Genomic DNA, 7,051 nt, shown 5'->3' on the forward strand with positions numbered 1-7,051 from the left:
TTTTGTCCGGCTTTATAATATCTAATGAGATGGACAATTCCTTTTAAGGAAACAAGAGACAACGTTGATAACCATTGTTGATAACCTTGTACTCTGTTCTACATCATGTGCTATGTCTATCCTTGGTTTTGACTTACAGCTTTGTTTTGCCATATTTTACTTTATTCTCTCCCCCCAAAAAAGTAATAGAACTAAGGAGTAATAAAATACAAAATGTGTAAATTTTGTTATAAAAAAGAGAGGGAGGGGAAAAAAAAGAGCTCTAACGGATATAACAGCAAGTGTGTTTAGGGATGTTAAATAGCTGACTATATTAATGTTTTTGGATCATTGAACACAGCTGTTTGCAGTCTCTCCGTTTGAATGTCTACTTTGTATTCTTTGATACTGTGATTTGAGCAACTATTTCCAAGATGATATTATGTAATCTATTAACAGGTGATTTCTTACTGTTATGTTTTTTTTTTTTGTAGTTCTGTATTATGTGTAACCTTACACTGCTTTGTTTTGTTTTGTGTTTTTCTCTTTTTCCTCTTAAATAAAAAAAAAGTGCATTATAAGACTATATAAAAAACAATTTGTGTATATATGGCACTTTATGACATTTTTGTTGTTACCATTTAGTTTTGTTCTTTTTTTTCAATTCTTAAATACTTTATTAAAACTTTTAGGCCAAGCAGTGGTGGCACACACCTCTAATCTTAGCACTCAGGAAATGGAGGCACGATGATCACTGTGAATTCAGTGCCAGAATGACCACATTGTGAGTTCAAGGCCAGCATTAATTACATAATGAAACCTTGCCTCAAACAACAACAAAAATAGAAATATAATTTTCAGTTAAAAACCCAAGATATTTCCCTGACACTTTAAACCACATTGGCAAACACAGATGAAGCTCCACAGGTTTATGCAGCTCACTGCTCCAGGCAATTTTGAACCCTTGACTGGACTCTCCTCAAAGTCCTTGTAATTCCTGGACTTGTTCTTCCTCTAAGGTTTAAAGATGCTTCCCAGTATCCCATGCAGAGTAAATGCTGTCATCAGGTCTCTACAGCTACAGGGCACCAAACTTCCTGAATGACTCTGGAGCCTGCCTGGGACCACTGAAGGCCAGAGGACCTCTTGGTAAACATGGCATCCAAGTCCTCTCAGCCCAGGCCCACAAGGACAGCAGTAATAGGAAGCAAGGCCATCTTATAGGGAAAAGGGGAAACGTTAATCAGAAATAAACTGGAAGCTGAACTTGAAAACATCCATGAAAGCAAAACAACTGAGATATATCAGTGGCTGTACCCTCTTTAAATCTGTGAACATAAGGTCAGAAGAACTTGGGACATTGTTGATGGCCACATCAGCAAGAAACCAACTTAAACTTAGGTTTTCCTATGAGTTAGTAGGTGACTGTGGACCTAGGAATTTTCCAACCAGGTAAGCAAGGAAAAGGAATATTTTGGACTAGCTCATTGGCTCCAACTTGTTTTCCCAGCACTCTGTACGCTGCTGCAAAAGATCACAACTTGAGCACAAGTTCAGGCATAAGCAATCCCCTGAACTCAAAACAAAACAGAAGCTCAGCATTGAAATGTTGGTGGGGTCCATTGATAGTAGTTTTAAAAAAGGAAGAAAGAAGGAATTGAGGAAAGAGGGAGAGAGGTAAGGAAACGAAATGTAAAAGAAAGAAAGCAGGGCTGAAAGTATTTGTGTACACTAAATCCCTAATTCAGAAACAAATTCTACTCCAAGAATAAGTTCATTCACCTGATTTATTCTTCAGTGCAACAAACTGAGTCCCACAAACCTCTCAGGGAAATATACAACTTCAAGCATAAAGAACCCAGGGGGAGGTCTATTCACACCTGTGAAAGCTGGCAACTTGACTGTTCCTGATTAAGGACCTTAACAGCTGCATCCAAGCCTGATTATATTTGTTTTTCACTTTTGTTTCCCATTTTTACTTGTGATGAGATCTTGCTAAGTGAATAAGTTACTCAGGCTAGGTTTGAACTTCCAGTGACCTTCCAGGCTCAACCTCCTAGAGTTCTGGGATTAGAAGGGTGGGGCACCCGGCCTAGCTCATAAATTCTTCTTCAAAGCAAAATGACAACAAACTAAAGATCTTAATTCAATTAATTTCTATTTTGAAATCCAGTGAAACCTTAAACAAACAGAATAAACACTCTTATAGGCTCATAAGTGAAGTGTAGTCCTCTACATGAAGAAATGCTAAAGATGCCCAGCATGGTGGCACATGCGTGTAGCCCCAGCAGTGCTGAGGCTATGGCAGGCTGATCTCTATGAGTGTGAGTCCAGGCTGGGCTACACAGGGAGTTCAAGACTGGACTAACCTACACAGTCAGACCCAGTCTCAAAACATCAACAAGAAAATGTAAATGAGAAAATAATTTGTTTAAAATCAAAGTGAAATAAAGAAACAAAAAGAGATGAAGAAAGCATGTTTATATCTTCCAAGATACCTTGCTGGGAAGATGGGACCGTGGAGATGAGCAATGAACAACCAGGAATTATGACTGCAACAAGCTCAGGTACCTTCTTACACACTACAGTGCTGAGTCTCCTGAAGCTAGGTCTTTGGAGTGGCATAAATTTTGTGTTTATTTTCATTTTTAACGAGGGAAAGGTGAGAAAGTTTACATAGCTCTCCTTTCTAAAGCATTGGAGGCATTTTCAGAATGCAGAAGAAGAGAACCAGGCCTCACCAGGATGGGACCCCGCCTGCAAACCACTGTCAAGACTGGGCCTCTACTGAAGTGGGGCCAGCCAGACCCAAGCCTCTCTCTGTGAGTCAGCGCCATGTGCAGACTGTGGAGCGAGAGAAGAAGGCCTCACAAAGAAGTGATTCCAGCCTGGAAACCATCACTTTCATGGCTTTGTCGGGTTGGGTTTTATACTCTTTTGTTTTGTTTGATTTTGTTCAATCTGATGGGAAGAGGGGATATTTATAGGAAGGCAAGACATATTATGATAGTCATTTTGGATTTACTAGTGGCTTGGTTTGAAGTACTTTAAGGCACTCATTGTGTCATTTTTATTGTTTCTATTCTATCCAGCTTTGTGCAACGTTTACAATGTCTGACGGTGTCTGCAGCAAATTTCAGCATAGCAATAGACAGTAAGGTAACTGTTGTTGACTGCGTAAGGTTTTGAAGTCCGTATCATTTACACTGCTTTATTTTGATTAGTTTTATTCTGTTTTAATTTCCTTAGTTTTATCCTCTTTAAAATAAAACTAAATAAATACATAAATTTTATTACCATGCAATCTAGCAGTCCATGCAAGAAATTTGGAGTTTAAATGCATAAAAATCTGTGCCTATTACCAGCTTTTAAAAACTTTATGATAGTAGATGTCTTATTGTTTCTGTGGCCCTCATATTTTCATTCTTAAACAGAATAAATATGCTATCCAAATAAATAAATAGATGAAATTTTAAAAAAAGCAGTGGAATTTTTCCTATAATTCAGGTGAGGATGTAGCTCATTGTGGAGAGCTGGCCTGGCACACAAGGGCCCTGGGTTCCATGCACAGTACCATACACACAAAAACAGCACCTGCTGCAGTAAGACAGTTGTGCAGGGTTACATTCTGCCTTGCTCTACACATCTCTAGAGAGATGTGTACATGTCTGTTTGGCATTTTCCCCTCAGTATGGGTGATTGAAAGGAGATTTTGCACTGAGCTCTGTGCCTGTCTCTTTATTCTTTATTTATTATTATTATTATTATTATTATCATCAATATTTTCATAGATAGGGTGTCACTAGGTAGTTGAGACCAGCTTTAAACTCACTCTATAGCTGAGGATGGTTTGGAGCTTAAAGCCAATCTCCTGCCTCACCTTCCTGATTGTTGGGATTCTAGGCATGTGCTATCAAAACCAGTCTCTTCCTTACTTCTATAGAAAGTGTCTTGTTTACCCACTAAGTTTTTTTTTTATTTAAGGAGAAAAGAAAAAAAAGTGAAAGGGTACAAGTTATACAGATTTACAGAAGAAAAAAATGAACAGTAGGAAATCACTAGTTATTGGATTACATATTGCCATCTTAAAAATAATTGTTCAAGTCACAAAATTAAAGCTTGTAGAGTGGACATTCCAACAATGATACTGCAAACATTTCTGTTCAATGATCCAATAAAACTCTGTGATATCATTTTCTATCTTATACACTTAAATATACATGCAGTTATATAGTTTGGAGCACTTTCTTTTCCTCTCTTTTGTACAATGACTATTACACATTTTGGGTTTCATTGCTTCCACGGTTCTTATTGCTTTTTTGGAAGAGAGTAAAACCAAATGAGACATAACAGGACAGAAGAGGTCAAGTCAAAAGGGTGGACATAATAGATAATATAAAAACATAATACAAGGTGATCATCAGTGGTTACCATAATGCCTCCCGCTATCTCTAATAGAATTGCCTATATCATTAGTTTTAATACAATTGAACAAAATAGTAAAGAACAAAACCAACAAAACCAAAACATTGGAGACATTGTAAGTCTTCAAAAGTAGATAAAAGTCAACGAGAATGGGCGTTATAATGAATCTCATTATCTTCTCAGCTGATGCCTAAACTTTCAAACCTGATACTATCCATCAAAACAGAATAGGGGAACATCAGTCAAAAACAAGATGGTGAGAGTAATACAGGGCTTCAAATCGAGATAATAGAAAGTCAAAGTGGGTTACTATATTATATCCTGCTATTTTTTCCCTTTAATTAAATGGATAAAAATAAAAAAGTAAATAATGGAGTGGAGATTGAGAAAAAAGAGGGCATAACAGCGAAACAGCGCAGATCAAAACATAACCATTTAAGCAGAATAGTGTTTCACCACCAGATAATTCCGACCTAAAAGTAGTTACCATATTGACTCTTTCCTTGAAGTCCTTGAGTACAACTTCATATACTGTAGCATTAAGTATATCAAAACAATGTAAAGCCATTTAAGAGAATGACAGCATTACAGAGTATTTAGAATCGACTAACAGAAAATGAACAATGGTTTCTGTATAATCTCCTTGTCTTTAAAAGGTTTTTGCTTATACTATCGTACATAATAAAATCCAATAAGATACAACCTGTTTAGACCATTGGAGACAGAAGAACAAAAGCTAGATGAGACTTCAAAACAAGATGATACTAAATCAGTATTACCTATTAAGATGTCATTTTCTCTAAAATAGCTGTTCCTATCATCCAATCTTCTCTGTCTCATTTCTGTTGAACTCTTTTTCTGTCAGTAGCTGTCAGTTTGTCTTCTTCATTTTGTTCTCTGCTCCATTCGTTGTGGCCTCCCCGCCACCATTTCTGGATTCTTTGTATTTTACTTTTTTTAGAATATCCTGCAATATTTTCTGTAGGGTTGAATTGGTGGTTGCAAATTCCCCCAGTTCCTCTTTATCCTGAAAGCACCTTGTTTTTCCATCAATTTCCAGGGACAGTTGTGCAGGATATCTCAATCTTGGCTGGAGATTATTATCTTTCAAAGCTTGAATTATTTCCCCCCATGCTCTTCGTGATTTGATGGTTTGTGCAGAGAAATCTGCTGTAATTCTGATGGGTGTTCCCTTGTAAGTGGTCTGTTTCTTGTCTCTTACAGCTTTTAATATTCTGTTCTTGTATTGAATTTCTGGAATTTTTATTATTATATGCCTGGGTGTTTCTCTGTTAGGGTTGTAGGTAGCTGGGGTCCTGTATGCCTCGTACATCTGAGTATCTTTACCTTTTGCTAAATTAGGAAAATTCTCCTGGATTATTTCTGTGAGTAGCTTTTGTAGTTCACTTGTTTGTGTCCTTACTTCTTCTTTTATGTTCTTAATCCTTAAGTTATGGCTCCTCTTATCATCTTCTTGTCTTTGTATTATTGCTGTTTGTTTCTTTGTTATTTTTAAGAAGTTTTTCATTTCATTCTCCCATATTACAAGTCTGCCCTCCAGCTCAGATAGTCTGTCCTTAGTTTCTTTCAAGCTGTTATGCCAGTCTTGGATAGACTTCTTGATTTCTTGATAGTCCCTTTGAACCTGCTTCACGTACTCTATGCTTTCTCTGTTTTCTCCATCAAACAATTCTCCCCTCTTTTTCTGTTCTTCCATTCCACCATCTGTTTTTTCCTGGGTGGTGCTTAGCATTTCTCTAACTATTCTGCATACTTCTAGCTTCAGGTCATTGATAACTTCATTCCTGAATTGGTCTATGAGGCTCTCTATATGGCGCTTAATGTCTATTGGTGCGGTGTCCGCTATTGCCTGTTTCTCAGAATTGGGGGCCGAGGAGCCTTTCTTGTTGCTTCCCTTCCCCATTTTCTCCGTTCCTTATATAATGCAAGCTTACATGGGAGGCCCAGCTTCCCTGCCTGTCAGCCACAGCCTGTTCAAATTGCGCTGGCTAGGTGTTCCCGACCACTGCTGCGCACCAGGGAGTTACGGACTAGGCAGCCTATGAGGGAGTCACCCCTCCAGGCCACCGTCAGGCTCTGGGATCTGGGTTAGGCCAGCCTACCAAGTCTGCCCACAGCATCACGCAGGCCAGGCACTTTTCACCAATCCCATACGAGAGGGGAATGTGTGGCTGGAGTCACCACCGCGCCCTGCTCTTACAGGACTGCCGGAGCCCAGAAAGTCCTCCGCTGGAGTCAAACTGTGGTGGAGTGTCAGTTTCTCTCACTCACCTCACCACCAGTCAGTGTACGCCTCCTTGTCCGTCCTGTTTTCAACTCCGTTCGCAGACTCCAGTTCCCAGAGCTTCTGCGCGTCTCTCCTTGCCGAGCCACTGTGGAGGCAGTCAGCCGCCGAGCAGCGGGAAATCCAAACCGCGGTTTCCAATGGCGCGGGGTCCAGCCTCCACACCGAGACTTTTCTGTTCCTATTTTAGCGCCAGGACTGCATTCCAAGTTGGTTTCTCTCAGCCCAGTTCGTTCCTGAGTCAGCAGAGCATATCTCTACCGGCTCATGTCCGCATAATTCCTGACTTCTGAGCCGAGCCTTTCAGAGAGCCTCTGGTAGTTGCTGTTAACTATCCGCCAT

Source organism: Cavia porcellus, unplaced genomic scaffold (genome assembly GCF_034190915.1).
Source record: "Cavia porcellus strain 051 isolate PalLab524CR breed Dunkin Hartley unplaced genomic scaffold, mCavPor4.1 scaffold_25, whole genome shotgun sequence".
Taxonomy (NCBI): domain Eukaryota; kingdom Metazoa; phylum Chordata; class Mammalia; order Rodentia; family Caviidae; genus Cavia; species Cavia porcellus.